This window comes from Triticum aestivum, chromosome 4A, assembly GCF_018294505.1.
Source record: "Triticum aestivum cultivar Chinese Spring chromosome 4A, IWGSC CS RefSeq v2.1, whole genome shotgun sequence".
NCBI classification, from domain to species: Eukaryota; Viridiplantae; Streptophyta; class Magnoliopsida; order Poales; family Poaceae; genus Triticum; species Triticum aestivum.
Genome location: NC_057803.1, coordinates 750,517,182 through 750,542,304, shown reverse-complemented (window position 1 = coordinate 750,542,304; position 25,123 = coordinate 750,517,182). Strand labels below are relative to the sequence as shown.

Here is a 25,123-nt window from a genome sequence, read left to right as displayed (position 1 = left end):
TATGGCTTTTCAATAAATGAATATTCAGTTATGCTACTATGCTTCAGGTTTTCTGCATGAAATTTAAAGTAAATTGATGGCTCTTCGCCTCCTCTATGCATCTCGTCGGACCACTCTCCTCTGCTCTAACTCTTCCTGCACCTGCTCTACCCTGGTTCATTGCAGCGGATGTGCAACAGGGAAGCCTGGGAACCACCGTGGCAATCTAAACATTCAACTGGTTGCTCCTTCTCTGCCAAGAAGCGCATGAGAGCCTCCACAGTTGTTCCTGATGTTGGCTGCACCACTCCAACAAAAGGCCGCACCAGCCAGCTGCTCCAGGCACGTGGCTCTATGGCCACGATCCATGGGCTCCAAACGTGCATGACTACCTTGCTGCCGCCAAGCCTATCATCTGGCGCGACCACCATTTCTGTCTAGAATGTCTCATGATGTCGCTCGACTTTTCATAATTCTCGGGTGGACTTTGCTATGACAGAACAACCAGATTGTCTTTGATGCTCTAGATGAGAGGCATTGGTGTGACTTTTTTTTCCATTTAGATATTTGTGTTACGGAGTAAAGAGAACTACTTCAGTTTACAAATCGGGGCATTTTAGCAATATTTTTTCCTTACCGGCAACAAAGGTGGGGCATATGATCTATCTAGCGGCCCTTTAATCTTGGATCTTCGACCTCTGTTTTGAAGAAAAAAGAGAAAGGTGTGGACAATATTTATTTGCTCGGACCATGGACCAAACCTCGAGCTGAACGTGCGGGGAAGCGGGAGAGGTATTGTGTGTCGAAGCATGAACACTCAGGGGCACAAAGTGCTGAGTCGGATCGACCCGTTCGCCCCGTGGGCACACCGAGCTTTCATGTGTCCGAGCAAAGCTCGTGAGGCCTGCCCACCATGAGTTACAACCAATAGGTAATTATTTGTTAGCTTTATTGATCACATTTCATTCACCTAGCATAATGTGCATCAACTTTATGAGCAATCCAACGAATTTCAGTGAAAAAAATGAACTAGGGTATCTACCATTATTTTTGCTTCCATACCCTTCATCAGATTGGCTTCTCAGTCCATGGTGGCACTTTACCAACTGCTAAGAGCATGTCCAGCCGTTCGGCCACCCAAGAAGCTGAGAAAGCGCCGCCTGGGGCTTAAACGGCGTTTACTTTTGGCGTGGGGGCGATTGCTTTACCAGTCGCCACCCCCAGGTTGCCCCCAAAATCGGCGCAAACTTGGCGACCTAATACGAATTTGGCACAAACTCGGTGATTTCTCATTCAATTTTGTACAAAAAACAGAAAAAACAAACAAACTACGCCTAGCCCTACTACGTCGGGGCCGCAGCCCGCCTTCTACATGCCGAGGAGCCTGTAGAACTGGGTGTAGTCGCCGCCGACGCCATCGTCGTGGTCGTCGTCGCCTAGCATTCCGCCAGAGCCGCCGTTGTCCCTACTGCACTCCTGACAAGGGTCGCCAACGCGCGGGCGGTTGGACGTCCCGGGCGCGTCCTCCTCGTTGTTGTCGAGGACGACGACGCCGCCCTCCTCGCGTCCGCGGCGCCGGGCCTTGATCCCCGCGTAGACCAGGCGCTGGCGCGCCACCTGCTCGCAGACGTAGTCCGCCTTCGCCCACCTGAGGGCAGTCTCGTCGGCGGCGGCCATCTCCGCGTGCCCCTTCCTGACGAGGAGCAACCCCGGCTCGGTCTTCGGCCGGACTACGCGGAGGAAATGCGGGGAGGGGCGGCCACCCTTGTTGATGACGAGGGTGCCCAAGCGGCGTCTCCTGCGGCTCCGACTTGACGGGGCGGAGCGTCGGCGACCCGGAGGAGAGTGAACCGGAGCCCGACGATGAAGAGGTCACTGCCTCCATTCTCCACGGCGTCCAGGAGCTGCCACGGCGGCGAGAGAAGGACGTGCGCGTCGGGTACTCGAGGCGCAGCGTGTTGCCGGTCTTGATGTGGTCGAGGAAGGCCTCGAGGGTGCGGCCGGGCATGCCGCACCATTCGCGCCGCCCGTCGGCGTTGAGTCGGCCGCGGGGGATGCTGCCATTGGCGGAGGCGATCTGGTCTTCGCGATGGTGGTCGAAGTACATCTTCCATAGCGTCTGGCTATCGGCGGCGTACCTCGGCTCGTTCCGCTGCTCCTCCTACAGCGATGAACGGATGCGGGCGATCACGGCCCGCCGTTCAGCCCCGGTGGGCACCGGGGGGTACCGGGATGGCGCCGGCGCTCAACTTCCACGAGCCCGCCACCCGCATGTCTGGGGGCACTGAATAGTCGGCCTCATAGAGGAGGCGCGCCTCGTCCTCATGGAGACGGCGGGGGCCGAAGCCGTTCGCCGCCGCGGCGTCACCGGGGCACCGCTCAGCCATTGCTCATCGGCGGGGGAAGAGGGGGGCGAGTTGCTACTGTGGTGAGACTAGGCGAGAGAGAAGGCGAGTTGTGGCGAATATGGCGTTCACCAGCGGGGAGACGGTGAAAACCTGCGTTCCGGGTGACGGCTGGCGGGAACGGACGGAACGCGCGTCGTGCCGCCTTCACTGCGCCGCCCATGAGGCATCAATGGAGGCTGACCGGCGCTGCAGCGTGGCAGCCTTGGCATTCATTCCCGCAGGAGCCAAGGCGATGAGGACGACGAACCGGCGTGGTCGCTGACTCGGCGGGCCCATTCTAGTTCGCACCAAAATCGTATTCCACGGCGCCCCAGGCACACCCCAGCGCGCCTGGTTCGGCCTGGGTCTGCCGGCGCCAGTTTCGGCCCAAATCGGCGCAAAACGTTTTTTGCGTGCCGGCGCTAAAACTGTCCTGGGGGCCTGTTGGGGGCGTGGCTGGAGATGCTCTAACCCCAATATTTAAAACTAACTGCCAAGAATTGGCCATCACCGAGGAATTTGTCAGCTCGTCAAAATAATCAATGCTGATCTGCTCTCAGCTCAAGAACTGGAGCGATGTTCTCCATAATATGCATGCATGGATGCATGAAGATTTACGCATAAATCAGTAGGTCATATATCAATTATTAATTGTAGGCTGCACTGAAGTTAGGGAAACGCAATATAAACATGCTTTAGAGGAAAATTTACGTACAATGAATAGTGTTCTCAGAGGAGCAGGACAGGGGAGGCCAGTATATGGTCCTTGTTCTGATATACACATGCCACTATAATGAAATACAATGTTTCAAGACTTGCTGCTGGATGCCTCACGTTTTGTTCATGGTTCGTACAAACCATATTACTGCCTCATGGAGATGTGCACATGGCCAAGTAGGTAGCTATGTCACGTGGTCCAACATAGCAACAAGCCAACAACCATAACGTGATGACAGCCTTGGCCTAATTTTGGCCCACTGTCCTACTAACATGGCATCAAAGGGAGCTCTGGTGGTGACAGTGTGCTTGTGCGATCTACTGATCAGGTGAGTGTGGTGAGAATTTATGCTGAATGAATGGGTACCAATATCTAGCGAATACAGAGGGTCTGGGCATGGTATTCTGGTGGGGATCCTATAGGTGTGCTCAACACCATGTGGCTATCGGGATGATTCCCGAATTAATTTCTATGGTCATCAAAACGATGGTGTTCTGCACAATCCATTTCAACTTGGAATTGTAGGGCCGAATATTTAGATCTAAACTGGGGGAGGGGTGGGGGTATTGCTCATGTTCAGACATTACTTTTTTTTCTTGAGGACATTGCACAATGAACCATGCATGTCGATGAATTTTAAATATGAGGTTGGATAGCATAAAATATCGAGAACCTATGAGTTGCATATATTTAAATATACCAGCGGAGACAATATCCAATTGTGCATATACCAGTACAAGATGGTTAGGGGGCTCTATGAATTCGCCAACACAACAAAATAGTTTTCCTTTAAAAAAATGGAGAGTCAACATGAGTAGAGTGCAGACGGCACACATTAGTGAATTGATCTCCCTCGATAGAATAAAAAAAATAGATCTAATCGATGTGTAAAGACAACAAAGAAGAATTAACATGACAATGATAGGTGCTATATTCGTGATTGTGCAGACGACACACATTAGTGAATTGATTTCCCTCGATAGAATAAGGAAAAAATATATAGCTAATCGATGTAAAAAGACAACAAAGAAGAATTAACATAACAATGTTATGTGCTATATTCGTGATTGTGCATTTCTTTATACTGAAGTAAAACAATTATGCCATAGCAATCGTAAAGGTTCAAACAAAACATCATGTCAATTACGAAATAAGAAGTATAGGTTTGTTCGATGAAATATAAGTTGACACAAACAACATGGGCATGATAAAGGAAGACAATCTATGAAGGGGAGAGGGATGAAGTACGAGTGTCTGTGGAAGGATCTAGATGCATCACATTGCATTAATTGAAAAATATAAATACGATACCACCAATGAAAATTCCCGTCGAGAATGAAAAGTTCAAGTACGAGCCATAGATATGTATATTTAATTACTGGATAAAATTTCTCCAAAATAAAAGATTGATCATGTTGAGGTGCTTTTTCTGTATCTTCTGTAATTTCCTGTCGACATGAACCATGCATCCCATATGAGGATGAAGGACAATGAGATATGTGAATAGAAGATAAAAGTCACAGGGTGTATTTGAGTATTATGTTTTTTAGTTTAACACAAGGCCCTAGTCTAAGTCAAGGCTCATGTGATTAAAAAAGTTGGAGTGTAATGAGGTGGCTGCGGAAGGGAAAATTAAAGTTTTATATTCCAGGTCATGTAAAGTGGAATCCATTCTTATTGACAAATTCCAACAAAAACTAGTTGGAAATGCAGTTCAATAAGATGAATGCGATGATGACAAAATTGTGCGGTTTTGCATGATAAGCTATTTAATAACAATAGCTTCGATTCTGTTTATCACATCACAAAATACTTACCTACAGAACACTACACCTGATCATAAAAATCTACTAACCATCAATCATACATCCTCAAGGCATGATTATTTTTATAAAAACAACATTCCGTATATTTGAATGATATGTCAATGCAAATATAAAGATGAACTAAATCAGATAAATGTTTGCTCCATTGTCAATAATCATTCCGTATATCTTAAGTCCCGACATTACATCATTCGGCAGAAGCTAATAGGTTTAGGTACAAACAAATTTAACAAATATGCGTAAGAGGACGGGACATAAGGAAAGGTGAGTACAAAATTAAGGATTTGTCGCGGAGCATGATGAGATGCAGCGTGACGGCTAGGCAGCGGGTCACTACAGCCGTTGCAATTGCGGATCAACACCGGCGGCCGCCATCTACGAGGAGGTGATGGGGCGGTGGGTGAGTGGGCGGCGTGGCTGAAGCCGGGGCGTAGACGAGGTGGATGGAGAGCCGAGAGGCACACCGGCCAAGGTGCGTCCAAGAGCAGAGGTCGATAGCCACTCATCCAAGGCGCACAACACAGGGGCACGCTGATGCGATGGAGATCGATGAAGGGGCGAGGAGAGTCATCGGCACAGGAGGATTAGGGTCGGCATGCACGGATATGGGAGGCCCGACTTGGCAGTGGAGAACATAGCCGAGGCCATGGAGGAGAGTGGTGCGGGTCTCCGTCATGTTACCAGACACATTACACTGCATTATAGCATATGTACAAGGACCTGAAGCCCGGCGCCGCAGCCCGCTTTCTACATGATGAGGAGCCTGCAGAACTGGCTGTAGTCACCGCCGCCACCGTCATCGTCGTCGCCCTGCGTCCCGCCGGAGCCGCCGTCATCCCTACTGCACCCCTGACCAGGGTCGCCAACGCGCGGGGGGTCTGACGGCCCAGGCGCATCCTCCTCGTTGCTGTCGAGGACGACGACGCCGCCCTCCTTGCGTCCGCGGCGCCGGGCCTTGATCCCCGCGTAGGCCCGGCGCTGGCGCGCCACCTGCTCGTGGACGTAGTCCGCCTTCGCCCACCTGAGGGTGGTCTCGTCGTCGGCGGCCATCTCCGCGTGCTCCTTCCTGACGGGGAGCAACCCTGGCCCGGTCTTAGGCCGGACTAGGTGGAGGGAACACGGGGAGGGGCGGCCACCCTCATTGATGACGAGGGCGCCGCTGCGGGTGCGGCGCCCAAGCGGCGTCTCCTGTGGCTCCGACTTGACGGGGCGGAGCGTCGGCGACCCGGAGGAAAGCGAACCAGAGCCCGACGATGAGGAGGTCACCGCCTCCATTCGCCACGGCATCCAGGAAACTGCCACGACGGCGAGAGAAGGACGGGCGCGCCGGGTACTCGAGGCGCGGCGTGTTGCCGGTCTTGATGTGGTCGAGGACGGCCTCGAGGGTGCGGCCAGGCACGCCCCACCTTTCGCGTCGCCCGTCGGCGTTGAGTCGGCCGCCGGGGATGATGCCGTTGGTGGAGGCCATCCGGTCTTCGCGGTTGCGGCCGAAGTACATCGTCCACAGCGTGTGGCTGCGGCAACGTTCTTCGGCTCGTTCCGCTGCTCCTCCGATAGCGACAAACGGAGACGCCGCCGGCTCTCAACTTGCACGAGCCCGGCACCCGCATGTCTAGGGGCACCGGATAGTCGGCCTTGTAGAGGAGGCACGCCTCATCCTCATGGAGATGGCGGCGGCCGAAGCCGTTCCCCACCGCGCCGTCGCCGAGGTACCTCTCAGCCATAGCTCGTCGGCGAGGGAAGAGGGGGCGAGTTGCTTCTGTGGTGAGACGAGGTGAGAGAGAAGGGGAGTTGTGGCGATTGTAGCGTTCACCGGCAGGGAGGTCGGCTTTTATAGGCGAAGCGGGGCGGTGAGAACCTGCATGCCGGGTGACGCGTGGCGGGAGCGGGCGGGACGCGCGTCGCGGCGCCTTCACTGCGCCGCCGATGAGGCATCAATGGAGGCTGACCAGCGCGGCAGCGCGATAGCCTTGGCATTGATTTCCGCAGGAACCGAGGCGATTAGGATGACGAAGCGGCGTGTCGCTAACTTGGCTGGCCCATTCTCGTTCGGGCCAAAATCGGTTTCCCCGGCGCCCCCAGGCGCACCCCAGCGCGCCGGGTTCGTCCTGGGTCCGCCGGCGCCAGTTTCGGCCCAAACCGGCGAAAAACGGGCTCCTGTGGGTACGACTGGGCCATTTTTTGCGCGCCGGTGCTAAAAAATGGCCTGGAGGGCCTGTTGGTGTGCGGTTGGAGATGCTCTGGCCCCTAATACATAAAACTAACTGCCAAGAATTGGCCATCACTGAGGAATTTGTCAGCTCGTCAGAATAATCAATGCTGATCTGCTCTCAGCTCAAAAATTGGAGCGATGTTCTCCATAATATGCATAATTGGCTGCACGAAGACTTACGCATAAATCAGTAGGTCATATATCAATTATTAACTGTAGGCTGCACTAGAGTTATGGAAACGCAATATAAACATGCTTCGGAGGAAAATGTATGTACAACGAATAGTGTTCTCAGAGGAGCAGGACAGGGGAGGCCAGTATATGGTCCTTGTTCCGATATAAACTTGCCACTATAATGAAATACAATGTTTCAAGACTTGTTGCTGGATGCCTCACGTTTTGTTCATGGGTCGTAGAAAACATATTATTGCCTCATGGAGATGTGCACATGGCCAAGTAGGTAGCTCTATCACGTGGTCCAACATAGCAACAAGCCAACAACCATAACGTGATGACAGCCTTTGCTTAATTTTGCCCCACTGTCCTACTAAGTGTGCTAGCTGGTGCATATACCGAACCAGCACTTCAATTTCGGCTCCTTGGTATGAAATTTCACTCTCCTACTTCAGAAATATATACTAGAGTATCTCTCCAAAAAACAAGACGTTTTTTCACCATTTAATATTCGAAATAAAAGTAGTTCACTATTACTGCATATAACATGTTGTCTAAATTTGGCAAACTCTAAGTCCTCTTCCACCAGTTCGACAAGCCAGTTGCAGCACTCAAATTTAAGTCGCCATTTACTTGGTTCGGATATCAATGTTGTTTAGCATGGAACCGAATTGGGTTCTATTCCAAATCACCCATGCATGACACTAAAATTGTCTGTAATGCAAACTATGTTGTTTGGATGCTCATTGATTGGTTTTAGAATCCTGGGTACGCAGGCAAATTCAATTCCTTTTTGGGTGCACAAATGCTTGGGAAGGAAATTTTGATCCCAAGAGTCGCGCCACCTTGAATGGCTTGCCACTCGTGCAGCCATGACAAAGTCGTCCCATGTGGCAGCGGAGGAGCTAGCAGTGGAGATCGCAGCCCTAGAAGAGGAAGCCTTAGCGCAGACCTCGCATGCTACCCGGCCGCACGCAGACCCCAAGTGAGCTTCTTGGGATGAATTAGAAGGAGGCACAAGATCCCGCAGGGCCAAAGGATAATACATCTTGAGATGGCATACAGTTAGCATCACATTAATGCTATGGAGATCAAGCCATCAGTGGGGAAGAAGAGATGGGGATCCGATTGTGGTGGTTGGTAGGGAAACTACAGACGGAGTGGTCGGGAGCCGAGGGACCCAACAATGGTCAACAAACGAATTTGATGTTAAGGAACCGGTTGGGGGGATGACGGGCAACATGCGGAAGTCGTTGCCCGAACCCACTTGGTTGATCCCTTCTATGGACTCCCAAGGCTCGAACACAACTCCATGTGTCGTTCCATTGGAACCTCCGCGCTTGTATGATCGCCAAGGGCTCGGCCTCATTGCCCCTTGCAGCTATTATTCTCTTGCCCGAACTGGACCCATGCATCCCTAGTACACATAACCTCCTTCCACCTTCGCATCGAGTTTCTCTCTTTGTCAAAGATGAAGAGATGGCTCATGGCAGTCGTCTGACAGATTTGTTAAGTGAAAATTGCGATGGCCACTGAAGGGAGCTCCAGTGGAGGAGTCCAGCATTGGGGGAGCTCTGGTGGTGGCCGTTAGCAGTATGGAAGCTTTGGTAGCATTGACCGGCATGGGGTGGACCCTTTCAAATGAGAGGATGGCATCAAAGGGAGCTCTGGTGGTGACAGTGTGCTTGTGCGATCAACGGATGAGGTGAGTGTGGTGAGAATTTATATTGAACGAATGGGTACCAATTTCTAGCGAATACAGAGGGTCTGGGCATGGTATTATGGTGGGGATCCTCTAGTTGTGCTCAACACCATGTGGATATCGGGATGATTTCCAAATTCATTTCTATGGTCATCAAAACGATGGTGTTCTGCACTATAAATTTCAATTTGGAATTGTAGGACCGAATATTTAGATCTAAATGGGGGGAGTGGGTGGGGGTATTGCTCATGTTCACACATTACATTTTTATCTTGGGGACATTGCACAATGAATCATGCTGATGAATTGTAAATATGAGGTTGGATAGCATGATATATCGAGAACCTATTAGTTGCATATAATTAAATATACCATCGGAGATAATATCCAATTGTGCATATGCCAGTACAAGATGGTTAGGGGGCTCTATGAATTCGCCAACACAACAAAATAGTTTTCCTTTAAAAATATGGAGAGTCAACATGAGTAGAGTGCAGACGACACACATTAGTGAATTGATCTCCCTCGATAGAATAAAAAAAATAGATCTAATCGATGTGTAAAGACAACAAAGAAGAATTAACATGACAATGATAGGTGCTATATTCGTGATTGTGCATTTGTTGATACTGAAGTAAAACAATTATGTCATAGCAATCGTAAAGGTTCAAACAAAACATCATGTCAATTACGAAATAAGAAGTATAGGTTTGTTCGATGAAATATAAGTTGACACAAACAACATGGGCATGATAAAGGAAGACAATCTATGAAGGGGAGAGGGATGAAGTACGAGTGTCTGTGGAAGGATCTAGATGCATCACATTGCATTAATTGAAAAATATAAATACGATACCACCAATGACAATTCCCGTCGAGAATGAAAAGTTCAAGTACGAGCCATAGATATGTATATTTAATTACTGGATAAAATTTCTCCAAAATAAAAGATTGATCATGTTGAGGTGCTTTTTCTATATCTTCTCTAATTTCCTGTCGACATGAACCATGCATCCCATATGAGGATGAAGGACAATGAGATACGTGAATAGAAGATAAAAGTCACAGGGTGTATTTGAGTATTATGTTTTTTAGTTTAACACAAGGCCCTAGTCTAAGTCAAGGCTCATGTGATTAAAAAAGTTGGAGTGTAATGAGGTGGTTGCGGAAGGGAAAATTAAAGTTTTATATTCCAGGTCATGTAAAGTGGAATCCATTCTTATTGACAAATTCCAACAAAAACTAGTTGGAAATGCAGTTCAATAAGAAGAATGCGATGATGACAAAATTGTGCGGTTTTGCATGATAAGCTATTTAATAACAATAGCTTCGATTTGATTTATCACATCAGAAAATACTTACCTACAGAAAACTACACCTCATCTTAAAAATCTACTAACCATCAATCATGCATCCTCAAGGCATGATTATTTTTACAAAAACTTCATTCCGTATATGCTAATATAAAGATGAACTAAATCAGATAACTGTTTGCTCCATTGACAATAATCATTCCGTGTATCTGAAGTCCCGACATTACATCATTCAGCAGAACCTAATAGGTCTAGGTACAGACAAATTTAACAAATATGCGTAAGAGGACGGGACATAAGCAAAGTTGACTACAAAATTGAGGATTTATCACGGACCATGACGAGATGGAGCGCGACGGCTAGGCAGCGGGTTATAATAGCCGTTGCAATTGCAGATCAACACCGGCGGCCGCCATCTACGAGGAGGTGATGGGCGATGGGTGACTGAGCGGCGTGGCTGAAGCCGGGGTGTAGACGAGGTGGATGGAGAGCCGAGTGGCACAGCGGCCAAGGTGCATCCATGAGCAGAGGTCGATAGCCACTCATCCAAGGCGCACCGCATGGGGGCATGCAAATGCGATGGAGATCAATGAAGGAGCGAGGAGAGTCATCGGCACAGGAGGATTAGGGTCGGCATGCGCGGATGTGGGAGGCCCGAGGTGGCGGTGGAGAACATGGCCGAGGCTATGGAGGAGAGTGAGGCGGGTCTCCGTCATGTTACCTGACACATTATGCTGCATTATAGCATATGTACAAGGACCTTAAGCTTTGTTTAAATAATAGATCATTTATTGTTTAAGTTCAGCTATTCCTTGGTTGGTAATAACAGTTTTTGCTTAATGATTTTGCTCGCATTATATTTCCAATAATGCTACTATATTTTCCACATGTAGTTCATTTTTTGTTAATCAGGAATTAGTACAAGGTAAAATAATTAGCATCTCATTAATTAATTAGTCTCAAGTCGAATAACTAACAAGCAAATCTTTACTAAGTATTGGTCTAGTGTTGAGAAGAAGGGTGGTTATTCCCACCAACCGTGTTTGATTAATCCCATTACATATATACACATGGGCTTTAAAGTTTCAAAACCAGTGCATGTGCCATAAAATTCTAAGCGTAGTGGACACACACGCATGTGTGTATCATGTGATGTGAATTCCACATGATGACAAACACCAATATAATACACATCATTGTAGGGTTGCCTTGTGGCTATGAGATGCATGTAGGTGCAGTATGCCATATCTCAAATAGAGCGCATGCAAGTCTTAGATCATCAGCAAGTTTTGTGAGGTAAACATACACGGAGAATATGGCAACCAATAGTCGTAAGAGTGTGATTATGGGAGTAGTCATAACAGTTCTTGTCATACAGCAGGCCTAGGTAGAAGCCAAGAGCTGTTGTTGTTCCATCTCGGGAAGAAACTGCTATAACGCATGCCGTGTCACGGGTGCCTCTCGCAAAACATGTGCAAGGTTGTGTGGTTGCAAAATTCTTGACAAGTGTGTGAGTCCTTGTGATCGCTTCAATCTTTACCCGGAAGCAGGTAAACTGTAAATATATTCTTTCCATTCTTCTATTTTCCTCTCAAGCACAAAGAATTATATTTAAACACACGAGGTTTGTTTTCCCAAACGAAGCAGAAGTCATTGAGTTTTGCAAGTTGGGATGCATGTCCTCCGTCTGCAACACCACAAACACTTGTAAGATTAAATCCTTACATGCATCTGACTATCTTATTGCTGCTCGTTGTCTATAAATGATTGTTTCTAATGCAAGCTATCTTCCATGCCGTCATCGTAGGTGAACAAGGGAAAGATGTCATAGAGAATTGCACAACTGGATGCGATCGTGTATGTACCAAGGATGTTGAATTTGCCGCAGCTATTGCATAAGAAAGTCTATACGCCGGGATTTCATGCCGAGATAGTCGAAATGTTCTTGTTGTCTTGAATAATTGGACATCATGTCCCGTCCAGTACCGTGTAATCTTATTTTTGTTTCTTTGCATCTATCGAAAAGGTGTGATAGCTCCCGGGGTTCCATTCCTTTCCATATATTTCCAGTAAGGGTTTTGATGGTGTGCCATTTCCTTGCGAAAATGTGCTCGTCATTTTGTAATAATTGGATACAGTATCCAATAAAATGTGTCAACTTATTGTGTTTTATGGCTTTTCAATAAATGAATATTCAGTTACGCTACTATGCTTCAGGTTTTCTGCATGAAATTTAAAGTAAATTGATGGCTCTTCGCCTCCTCTATGCATCTCGTCGGACCACTCTCCTCTGCTCTAACTCTTCCTGCACCTGCTCTACCCTGGTTCATTGCAGCGGATGTGCAACAGGGAAGCCTGGGAACCACCGTGGCAATCTAAACATTCAACTGGTTGCTCCTTCTCTGCCAAGAAGCGCATGAGAGCCTCCACAGTTGTTCCTGATGTTGGCTGCACCACTCCAACAAAAGGCCGCACCAGCCAGCTGCTCCAGGCACGTGGCTCTATGGCCACGATCCATGGGCTCCAAACGTGCATGACTACCTTGCTGCCGCCAAGCCTATCATCTGGCGCGACCACCATTTCTGTCTAGAATGTCTCATGATGTCGCTCGACTTTTCATAATTCTCGGGTGGACTTTGCTATGACAGAACAACCAGATTGTCTTTGATGCTCTAGATGAGAGGCATTGGTGTGACTTTTTTTTCCATTTAGATATTTGTGTTACGGAGTAAAGAGAACTACTTCAGTTTACAAATCGGGGCATTTTAGCAATATTTTTTCCTTACCGGCAACAAAGGTGGGGCATATGATCTATCTAGCGGCCCTTTAATCTTGGATCTTCGACCTCTGTTTTGAAGAAAAAAGAGAAAGGTGTGGACAATATTAATTTGCTCGGACCATGGACCAAACCTCGAGCTGAACATGCGGGGAAGCGGAGAGGTATTGTGTGTCGAAGCATGAACACTCAGGGGCACAAAGTGCTGAGTCGGATCGACCCGTTCGCCCCGTGGGCACACCGAGCTTTCATGTGTCCGAGCAAAGCTCGTGAGGCCTGCCCACCATGAGTTACAACCAATAGGTAATTATTTATTAGCTTTATTGATCACATTTCATTCACCTAGCATAATGTGCATCAACTTTATGAGCAATCCAACGAATTTCAGTGAAAAAAATGAACTAGGGTATCTACCATTATTTTTGCTTCCATACCCTTCATCAGATTGGCTTCTCAGTCCATGGTGGCACTTTACCAACTGCTAAGAGCATGTCCAGCCGTTCGGCCACCCAGGAAGCCGAGAAAGCGCCGCCTGGGGCTTAAACGGCGTTTACTTTCGGCGTGGGGGCGATTGCTTTCCCAGTCGCCACCCCCAGGTTGCCCCCAAAATCGGCGCAAACTTGGCGACCTAATACGAATTTGGCACAAACTCGATGATTTTTCATTCAAATTTGTACAAAAAACAGAAAAAATAAACAAACTACGCCTAGCCCTACTACGTCGGGGCCGCAGCCCGCCTTCTACATGCCGAGGAGCCTGTAGAACTGGGTGTAGTCGCCGCCGACGCCATCGTCGTGGTCGTCGTCGCCTAACATTCCGCCAGAGCCGTCGTCGTCCCTACTGCACTCCTGACAAGGGTCGCCAATGCGCGGGGGGTTGGACGTCCCGGGCGCGTCCTCCTCGTTGTTGTCGAGGACGACGACGCCGCCCTCCTCGCGTCCGCGGCGCCGGGCCTTGATCCTCGCGTAGACCAGGCGCTGGCGCGCCACCTGCTGGCAGACGTAGTCCGCCTTCGCCCACCTGAGGGCAGTCTCGTCGGCGGCGGCCATCTCCGCGTGCCCCTTCCTGACGGGGAGCAACCCCGGCTCGGTCTTCGGCCGGACGACGCGGAGGAAACGCGGGGAGGGGCTGCCAACCTTGTTGATGACGAGGGTGCCCAAGCGGCGTCTCCTGCGGCTCCGACTTGACGGGGCGGAGCGTCGGCGACCTGGAGGAGAGCGAACCGGAGCCCGACGATGAAGAGGTAACCGCCTCCATTCGCCACGGCGTCCAGGAGCTGCCACGGCGGCGAGAGAAGGACGTGCGCGTCGGGTACTCGGGCGCAGCGTGTTGCCGGTCTTGATGTGGTCGAGGAAGGCCTCGAGGGTGCGGCCGGGCATGCCGCACCATTCGCGCCGCCCGTCGGCGTTGAGTCGGCCGCGGGGGATGCTGCCATTGGCGGAGGCGATCTGGTCTTCGCGGTGGTGGTCGAAGTACATCTTCCATAGCGTCTGGCTATCGGCGGCGTACCTCGGCTCGTTCCGCTGCTCCTCCGACAGCGATGAATGGATGCGGGCGATCACGGCCCGCCGTTCAGCCCCGGTGGGCACCGGGGGTACCGGGATGCCGCCGACGCTCAACTTCCACGAGCCCGCCACCCGCATGTCTGGGGGCACTGAATAGTCGGCCTCATAGAGGTGGCGCGCCTCGTCCTCATGGAGACGGCAGGGGCCGAAGCCGTTCGCCGCCGCGGCGTCACCGGGGCACCGCTCAGCCATTGCTCGTCGGCGGGGGAAGAGGGGGGCGAGTTGCTACCGTGGTGAGACTAGGCGAGAGAGAAGGCGAGTTGTGGCGAATATGGCGTTCACCGGCGGGGAGGTCGGCTTTTATAGGCGAAGCGGGGCGGTGAAAACCTGCATGCCGGGTGACGCGTGGCGGGAACGGACGGGACGCGCATCGCGGCGCCTTCACTGCGCCGCCCATGAGGCATCAATCGAGGCTGACCGGCGCGGCAGCGTGGCAGCCTTGGCATTGATTCCCGCAGGAGCCAAGGCGCTGAGGACGACGAAGCGGCGTGGTCGCTGACTCGGCGGGCCCATTCTAGTTCGCACCAAAATCGTATTCCACGGCGCCCCAGGCACACCCCAGCGCGCTGGGTTTGGCCTGGGTCTGCCGGCGCCAGTTTCGGCCCAAACCGGCGCAAAACGTTTTTTGCGCGCCGGCGCTAAAACTGTCCTGGGGGCCTGTTGGGGGCGTGGCTGGAGATGCTCTAACCCCAATATTTAAAACTAACTGCCAAGAATTGGCCATCACTGAGGAATTTGTCAGCTCGTCAAAATAATCAATCCTGATCTGCTCTCAGCTCAACAACTGGAGCGATGTTCTCCATAACTAGATGATCACCCGCGCGTTGCGGCGGGAACTTATAGCGCTACATAGGAGGATCATAGAGTGGAAAATAGTAAACCATTAAAAGCAATATAATATAGGTTTGTTTGAACGTTTAATGCGATTATATGAAATTCAACAAATTATTCTGTTGTGGATTATCTCCGGTTCTCCCCTACGAATTAGATTCTTTTTTTGGAAATTGGAAGGAATGCACGGCTAACATAAAAAGAAAAAGAACATATAGTCTGATGAGATTTGTCTCATAATAATTGAAGACAATATAATTTTATTGTCCGTCAGAAATGCATTGTATCAAGAAACAAAGAGACTTCATGCTAATTTGCGGGCCTTATGATGTTAATGCAGCCAAATAGAAATCAGCTTGCACTGGCTACCTTGATACATTCTCCGACATAGAATGACCTTACCTACAAAATGGCATACATCCTGATAAATCTGGGCATATGTTAAGCCAAGTCCGACACACAACACCTGGAAGCCTGAAACTGTGATTGTGGCCTGACAAAAAGACTAACGCAAATTCATGTTTGGTTATCTATAATGGAACAGACACCCTTCAATGGAAACGTACAAAATATACACACATCTAGCAGCAACTTATCCATACATTTTAGAATTATAAGTACATCTGTACATAACCTCATGCCACAAACAAATCTCTAGAGTCTTGTAACAGTTCTTTACTTAGGCGGGTGGAATTTCTCTATTCCCTACATATTCACGATTCTCCCAGTGTAGGAATCGGAGTCGCATCCTAGTTGTTCGGCACACTACACAATGTCCAGGCCTCTAGGGAACAACAGAGACGTGAACGACAGGGGCACTACTTTATTGGGATGCAGTAGACTTGCCCATGCTTGGCACGGCCTTCATCATCGCCAAACTACACTTTGCCGCTGGCGCTCTCGCCCTTTCCAGGTATCCTGATTTGGAATCAGAGCTTCCAATCAATCAAGCTAACTCAAAATAAAATCGGTTAGATATAAAAACGTACGGATGAAGGAGAGCCCCCACCTCTGGCACACGTGATGCTGGAGTAGGCTGTTTGGGCTGACAAGCGTGGTTCAGTTGCAAGGGTCAGCTGCAAGGCGGAGGGCCTGGGCTGGCATAGTCTACACCGGCGGCCATCACATGGCTCTAGGTCGGCATCAACGCAGAGAGATGTTATAAATAGGGGGAAGAAGATAACATCCGGAAGGACCTCGGTCGATATTTATTGATTTGGGGAGATAAAAGGAACCATAGGTGGAAGGTGAAGAAACAGATTGAAAGACAAAGGGGTGGAAGAGACTAAACATTTCGGGGCCGGCGGCCATGTGGGAAGAGAAATAGGTTGGGCATGGCCGTTAGGTAGTGGAAAATTGACATCGATTTCTACCACCGCCCATAGCCGTACGCAAGGGTAATATTTTTTATGTGGGGATTTAACGCTGGCAGAGAGAGACCGAACAGGGCTAGTCAGAGAGAGCCAGATGATTGGTTGTTGTTTGGAAACTGTAAGCTGATGTGGCACCATGGTGATGTGGACAATGTGCATGTCGAGAGAATTGTTAGTAGTGGGGATCAACTTCTTAAGAATATATATGATATGCATGCATTGATGCATGAAGATTTACGCATAAATTCAGTAGGTCATATATCAATTATTAATTGTAGGCTGCACTAAAGTTAGGGAAACGCAATATAAACATGCTTTAGAGGAAAATTTACGTACAATGAATAGTGTTCTCAGAGGAGCAGGACTGGGGAGGCCAGTATATGGTCCTTGTTCTGATATACACTTGCCACTATAATGAAATACAATGTTTCAAGACTTGCTGCTGGATGCCTCACGTTTTGTTCATGGTTCGTACAAACCATATTACTGCCTCATGGAGATGTGCACATGGCCAAGAAGGTAGCTATGTCACGTGGTCCAACATAGCAACAAGCCAACAACCATAACGTGATGACAGCCTTGGCCTAATTTTGGCCCACTGTCCTACTAAGTGTGCTAGCTGGTGCATATACCGAACCAGCACTTCAATTTAGGCTCCTCGTTATGAAATTTCACGCTCCTACTTCAAAACGATACTAGAGTATCTCTCCAAATAACAAGACGTTTTTCACAATTTAATATTCAAAATAAAAGTAGTTCACTATTATACTGCATACAATATGTTGTCTAAATTTGGCAAACTCTAAGTCCGCTTCGACCAGTTCGACAAGCCAGTTGTAGCACTGAAGGGAGCTCCAGTGGAGGAGTCCAGCATTGGGGCGGCTCTGGTGGCGGCCGTTAGCAGTATGGAAGCTTTGGTAGCAGTGACCGGCATAGGGTGGACCCTTCGAAATGAGAGTATGGCATCAAAGGGAGCTCTGGTGGTGACAGTGTGCTTGTGCGATCTACTGATGAGGTGAGTGTGGTGAGAATTTATGCTGAACGAATGGGTACCATTTTCTAGCGAATACAGAGGGTCTGGGCATGGTATTCTGGTGGGGATCCTATAGGTGTGCTCAACACCATGTGGCTATCGGGATGATTCCCGAATTATTTCTATGGTCAAAAAATGATGGTGTTCCGCACAATCCATTTCAATTTGGAATTGTAGGGCCGAATATTTAGATCTAAACTGGGGGAGGGGTGGGGGTATTGCTCATGTTCAGACATTACTTTTTTTTCTTGAGGACATTGCACAATGAATCATGCATGTCGATGAATTTTAAATATGAGGTTGGATAGCATAAAATATCGAGAACCTATGAGTTGCATATATTTAAATATACCAGCGGAGACAATATCCAATTGTGCATATACCAGTACAAGATGGTTAGGGGGCTCTATGAATTCGCCAACACAACAAAATAGTTTTCCTTTAAAAAAATGGAGAGTCAACATGAGTAGAGTGCAGACGACACACATTAGTGAATTGATTTCCCTCGATAGAATAAGAAAAAAATATAGAGCTAATCGATGTAAAAGGACAACAAAGAAGAATTAACATAACAATGTTATGTGCTATATTCGTGATTGTGCATTTCTTTATACTGAAGTAAAACAATTATGCCATAGCAATCGTAAAGGTTCAAACAAAACATCATGTCAATTACGAAATAAGAAGTATAGGTTTGTTCGATGAAATATAAGTTGACACAAACAACATGGGCATGATAAAGGAAGACAATCTATGAAGGGGAGAGGGATGAAGTACGAGTGTCTGTGGAAGGATCTAGATGCATCACATTGCATTAATTGAAAAATATAAATACGATACCACCAATGAAAATTCCCGTCGAGAATGAAAAGTTCAAGTACGAGCCATAGATATGTATATTTAATTACTGGATAAAACTTCTCCAAAATAAAAGATTGATCATGTTGAGTTGCTTTTTCTATATCTTCTGTAATTTCCCGTCGACATGAACCATGCATCCCATATGAGAATGAAGGACAATGAGATATGTGAATAGAAGATAAAAGTCACAGGGTGTATTTGAGTATTATGTTTTTTAGTTTAACACAAGGCCCTAGTCTAAGTCAAGGCTCATGTGATTAAAAAAGTTGGAGTGTAATGAGGTGGCTGCGGAAGGGAAAATTAAAGTTTTATATTCCAGGTCATGTAAAGTGGAATCCATTCTTATTGACAAATTCCAACAAAAACTAGTTGGAAAAGCAGTTCAATAAGATGAATGCGATGATGACAAAATTGTGCGGTTTTGCATGATAAGCTATTTAATAACAATAGCTTCGATTTTGTTTATCACATCACAAAATACTTACCTACAGAACACTACACCTGATCATAAAAATCTACTAACCATCAATCATACATCCTCAAGGCATGATTATTTTTATAAAAACAACATTCCGTATATTTGAATGATATGTCAATGCAAATATAAAGATGAACTAAATCAGATAAATGTTTACTCCATTGTCAATAATCATTCCGTATATCTGAAGTCCCGACATTACATCATTCGGCAGAAGCTAATAGGTCTAGGTACAAACAAATTTGACAAATATGCGTAAGAGGACGGGACATAAGGAAAGGTGAGTACAAAATTAAGGATTTGTCGCGGAGCATGATGAGATGCAGCGTGACGGCTAGGCAGCGGGTCACTACAGCCGTTGCAATTGCGGATCAACACCGGCGGCCGCCATCTACGAGGAGGTGATGGGGCGGTGGGCGAGTGGGCGGCGTGGCTGAAGCCGGGGCGTAGACAAGGTGGATGGAGAGCCGAGAGGCACACCGGCCAAGGTGCGTCCATGAGCAGAGGTCGATAGCCACTCATCCAAGGCGCACAACACAGGGGCACGCTGATGCGATGGAGATCGATGAAGGGGCGAGGAGAGTCATCGGCACAGGAGGATTAGGGTCGGCATGCGCGGATGTGGGAGGCCCGACTTGGCAGTGGAGAACATGGCCGAGGCCATGGAGGAGAGTGGTGCGGGTCTCCGTCATGTTACCAGACAGATTACACTGCATTATAGCATATGTACAAGGACCTGAAGCTATGTTTAAACAATAGATCATTTATAGTTTAAGTTCAGCTATTACTTGGTTGGTAATAACAGTTTTTGTTTAATGATTTTGCTCGCATTATATTTCCAATAATGTGACTATATTTTCCAGGTGTAGTCACGTTAATCAGGAATTAGTACAAGGTAAAATAATTAGCATCTTATTAATTAAGTAGTCTCAAGTGGAATAACTAACAAGCAAATCTTTACTGAGTATTGGTCTAGTGGTGAAAACAAGGGTGGTTATTCCCACCAACCGTGTTTGATTATTCACATTACATATATACACATGGGCTTTAAAGTTGCAAAACAAGTGCATGTGCCATAAAATTCTTGGCGTAGTGGACACACACGCATGTGCGTATCATGTGATGTGAATTCCACATGGTGGCAAACACCAATATAATACACATCATTGTAGGGTTGCCTTGCGGCTATGAGATGCGTGTAGGTGCAGTATGCAATATCTCCTATAAATAGAGGGCATGCAAGTCTTAGATCATTAGCAAGTTTTGTGAGATAGACATACACGGAGAATATGGCAACCAATAGTCGTAAGAGTGTGATTATGGTAGTAGTCATACTAGTTCTAGTCATACAGCAGGCCCGGGTAGAAGCCAAGAGCTGTTGTTGTTCCACCTCGGGAAGAAACTGCTATAACGCATGCCGTGTCACGGGTGCCTCTCGCAAAACATGTGCAAGCTTGTGTGGTTGTAAAATTCTTGACAAGTGTGTGCGTCCTTGTGATCGCTTCAATCTTTACCCGGAAGCAGGTAAACTGTAAACATATTCTTTCCATTCTTTCATTTTCCTCTCAAGCACAAAGAATTGTATTTAAACACACGAGGTTTGTTTTCCAGACGAAGCAAAAGTCATTGAGTATTGCAAGTTGGGATGCATGTCCTCCGTCTGCAACACCACAAACACTTGTAAGATTAAATCCTTACATGCATCTGATTATCTTATTGCTGCTCGTTGTCTATAAATGATTGTTTCTAATGCAAGCTATATTCCATGCAGTCATCGTCGGTGAACAAGAGAAAGATGTCATAGAGAATTGCACAACTGGATGCGATCGTGTCTGTACCAAGGACGTTGAATTTGCCGCAGCTATTGCATAAGAAAGTCTATGCGCCGGGATTTCATGCCGAGATAGTCGAAATGTCGTTGAGTAATTCGACATCATGTCCTATCCAGTACCGTGTAATCTTATTTTTGTTTCTTTGCATCTATCGAAAAGGTGTGATAGCTCCCGGGGTTCCATTCCTTTCCATATATTTCCAGTAAGGGTTTCGATGGTGTGCCATTTCCTTGCGAAAATGTGCTCGTCATTTTGTAATAATTGGATACAGTATCCAATAAAATGTGTCAACTTATTGTGTTTTATGGCTTTTCAATAAATTAATATTCAGTTATGCTACTATGCTTCAGGTTTTCTGCATGAAATTTAAAGTAAATTGATGGCTCTTCGCCTCCTCTATGCATCTCGTCGGACCACTCTCCTCTGCTCTAACTCTTCCTGCACCTGCTCTACCCTGGTTCATTGCAGCGGATGTGCAACAGGGAAGCCTGGGAACCACCGTGGCAATCTAAACATTCAACTGGTTGCTCCTTCTCTGCCAAGAAGCGCATGAGAGCCTCCACAGTTGTTCCTGATGTTGGCTGCACCACTCCAACAAAAGGCCGCACCAGCCAGCTGCTCCAGGCACGTGGCTCTATGGCCACGATCCATGGGCTCCAAACGTGCATGACTACCTTGCTGCCGCCAAGCCTATCATCTGGCGCGACCACCATTTCTGTCTAGAATGTCTCATGATGTCGCTCGACTTTTCATAATTCTCGGGTGGACTTTGCTATGACAGAACAACCAGATTGTCTTTGATGCTCTAGATGAGAGGCATTGGTGTGACTTTTTTTTCCATTTAGATATTTGTGTTATGGAGTAAAGAGAACTACTTCAGTTTACAAATAGGGGCATTTTAGCAATATTTTTTCCTTACCGGCAACAAAGGTGGGGCATATGATCTATCTAGCGGCCCTTTAATCTTGGATCTTCGACCTCTGTTTTGAAGAAAAAAGAGAAAGGTGTGGACAATATTTATTTGCTCGGACCGTGGACCAAACCTCGAGCTGAACGTGCGGGAAGCGGGAGAGGTATTGTGTGTCGAAGCATGAACACTCAGGGGCACAAAGTGCTGAGTCGGATCGACCCGTTCGCCCCGTGGGCACACCGAGCTTTCATGTGTCCGAGCAAAGCTCGTGAGGCCTGCCCACCATGAGTTACAACCAATAGGTAATTATTTGTTAGCTTTATTGATCACATTTCATTCACCTAGCATAATGTGCATCAACTTTATGAGCAATCCAACGAATTTTAGTGAAAAAAATGAACTAGGGTATCTACCATTATTTTTGCTTCCATACCCTTCATCAGATTGGCTTCTCAGTCCATGGTGGCACTTTACCAACTGCTAAGAGCATGTCCAGCCGTTCGGCCACCCAGGAAGCCGAGAAAGCGCCGCCTGGGGCTTAAACGGCGTTTACTTTTGGCGTGGGGGTGATTGCTTTCCCAGTCGCCACCCCCAGGTTGCCCCCAAAATCGGCGCAAACTTGGCGACCTAATACGAATTTGGCACAAACTCGGTGATTTTTCATTCAAATTTGTACAAAAAACAGAAAAAACAAACAAACTACGCCTAGCCCTACTATGTCGGGGCCGCAGCCCGCCTTCTACATGCCGAGGAGCCTGTAGAACTGGGTGTAGTCGCCGCCGACGCCATCGTCGTGGTCGTCATCGCCTAGCATTCCGCCAGAGCCGCCGTCGTCCCTACTGCACTCCTGACAAGGGTCGCCAAAGCGCGGGGGGTTGGACGTCCCCGGCGCGTCCTCCTCGTTGTTGTCGAGGACGACGACGCCGCCCTCCTCACGTCCGCGGCGCCGGGCCTTGATCTCCGCGTAGACCAGGCGCTGGCGCGCCACCTGCTCGCAGACGTAGTCCGCTTTCGCCCACCTGAGGGCAGTCTCGTCGGCGGCGACCATCTCCGCGTGCCCCTTCCTGACGGGGAGCAACCCTGGCTCGGTCTTCGGCCGGACGACGCGGAGGAAACGCGGGGAGGGGCGGCCACCCTTGTTGATGACGAGGGTGCCCAAGCGGCGTCTCCTGCGGCTCCGACTTGACGGGGAGGAGCGTCGGTGACCCGGAGGAGAGCGAACCGGAGCCCGACGATGAAGAGGTAACCGCCTCCATTCGCCACGGCGTCCAGGAGCTGCCACGGCGGCGAGAGAAGGACGTGCGCGTCGGGTACTCGAGGCGCAGCGTGTTGCCGGTCTTGATGTGGTCGAGGAAGGCCTCGAGGGTGCGGCCGGGCATGCCGCACCATTCGTACCACCCGTCGGTGTTGAGTCGGCCGCGGGGGATGGTGCCATTGGCGGAGGCGATCTGGTCTTTGCGGTGGTGGTCGAAGTACATCTTCCATAGCGTCTGGCTATCGGCGGCGTACCTCGGCTCGTTCCGCTGCTCCTCCGACAGCGATGAACGGATGCGGGCGATCACGACCCGCCGTTCAGCCCCGGTGGGCACCGGGGGTACCGGCATGCCGCCGGCGCTCAACTTCCACGAGCCCGCCACCCGCATGTCTGGGGGCACTGAATAGTCGGCCTCATAGAGGTGGCGCGCCTCGTCCTCATGGAGACGGCGGGGGCCGAAGCCGTTCGCCGCCGCGGCGTCACCGGGGCACCGCTCAACCACTGCTCGTCGGCGGGGGAAGAGGGGGGCGAGTTGCTACTGTGGTGAGACTAGGCGAGAGAGAAGGCGAGTTGTGGCGAATATGGCGTTCACCGGCAGGGAGGTCGGCTTTTATAGGCGAAGCGGGGCGGTGAAAACCTGCATCCCGGGTGACGCGTGGCGGGAACGGACGGGACGCGCATCGCGACGCCTTCACTGCGCCGCCCATGAGGCATCAATCGAGGCTGACCGGCGCGGCAGCGTGACAGCCTTGGCATTGATTCCCGCAGGAGCCAAGGCGCTGAGGACGACGAAGCGGCGTGGTCGCTGACTCGGCGGGCCCATTCTAGTTCGCACCAAAATTGTATTCCACGGCGCCCCAGGCACAGCCCAGCGCGCCGGGTTCGGCCTGGGTCTGTCGGCGCCAGTTTCGGCCCAAACCGGCGCAAAACATTTTTTGCGCGCCGGCGCTAAAACTGTCCTGGGGGCCTGTTGGGGGCGTGGCTGGAGATGCTCTAACCCCAATATTTAAAACTAACTGCCAAGAATTGGCAATCACTGAGGAATTTGTCAGCTCGTCAAAATAATCAATGCTGATCTGCTCTCACTCAAGAACTGGAGCGATGTTCTCCATAATATGCATGCATGGATGCATGAAGATTTACGCATAAATTCAGTAGGTCATATATCAATTATTAATTGTAGGCTGCACTGAAGTTAGGGAAACGCAACATAAACATGCTTTAGAGGAAAATTTACGTACAATGAATAGTGTTCTCAGAGGAGCAGGACTGGGGAGGCCAGTATATGGTCCTTGTTCTGATATACACTTGCCACTATAATGAAATACAATGTTTCAAGACTTGCTGCTGGATGCCTCACGTTTTGTTCATGGTTCGTACAAACCATATTACTGCCTCATGGAGATGTGCACATGGCCAAGTAGGTAGCTATGTCACGTGGTCCAACATAGCAACAAGCCAACAACCATAACGTGATGACAGCCTTGGTTTAATTTTGGCCCACTGTCCTACTAAGTGTGCTAGCTGGTGCATATACCGAACCAGCACTTCAATTTAGGCTCCTTGTTATGAAATTTCACTCTCCTACTTCAAAACGATACTAGAGTATCTCTCCAAATAACAAGACGTTTTTTCACCATTTAATATTCAAAATAAAAGTAGTTCACTATTATACAGCATACAATATGTTGTCTAAATTTGACAAACTCTAAGTCCGCTTCCACCAGTTCGACAAGCCAGTTGCAGCACTGAAGGGAGCTCCAGTGGAGGAGTCCAGCATTGGGGCGGCTCTGGTGGCAGCCGTTAGCAGTATGGAAGCTTTGGTAGCAGTGACCGGCATAGGGTGGACCCTTCGAAATGAGAGTATGGCATCAAAGGGAGCTCTGGTGGAGATAGTG

At 48.8% G+C, this 25,123-nt stretch overlaps 1 long non-coding RNA gene across 1 annotated transcript; it reads left to right on the top strand.

Annotated features, from left to right (window-relative positions):
• The first annotated feature begins 11,227 nt into the window (after positions 1-11,227).
• On the top strand, positions 11,228-21,037 carry LOC123083633 (uncharacterized). Its single transcript, XR_006439337.1, has 3 exons — positions 11,228-11,861; positions 20,840-20,908; positions 21,000-21,037. It is a non-coding gene; the product is annotated as an uncharacterized lncRNA (long non-coding RNA).
• The last annotated feature ends 4,086 nt before the right edge of the window (positions 21,038-25,123 follow it).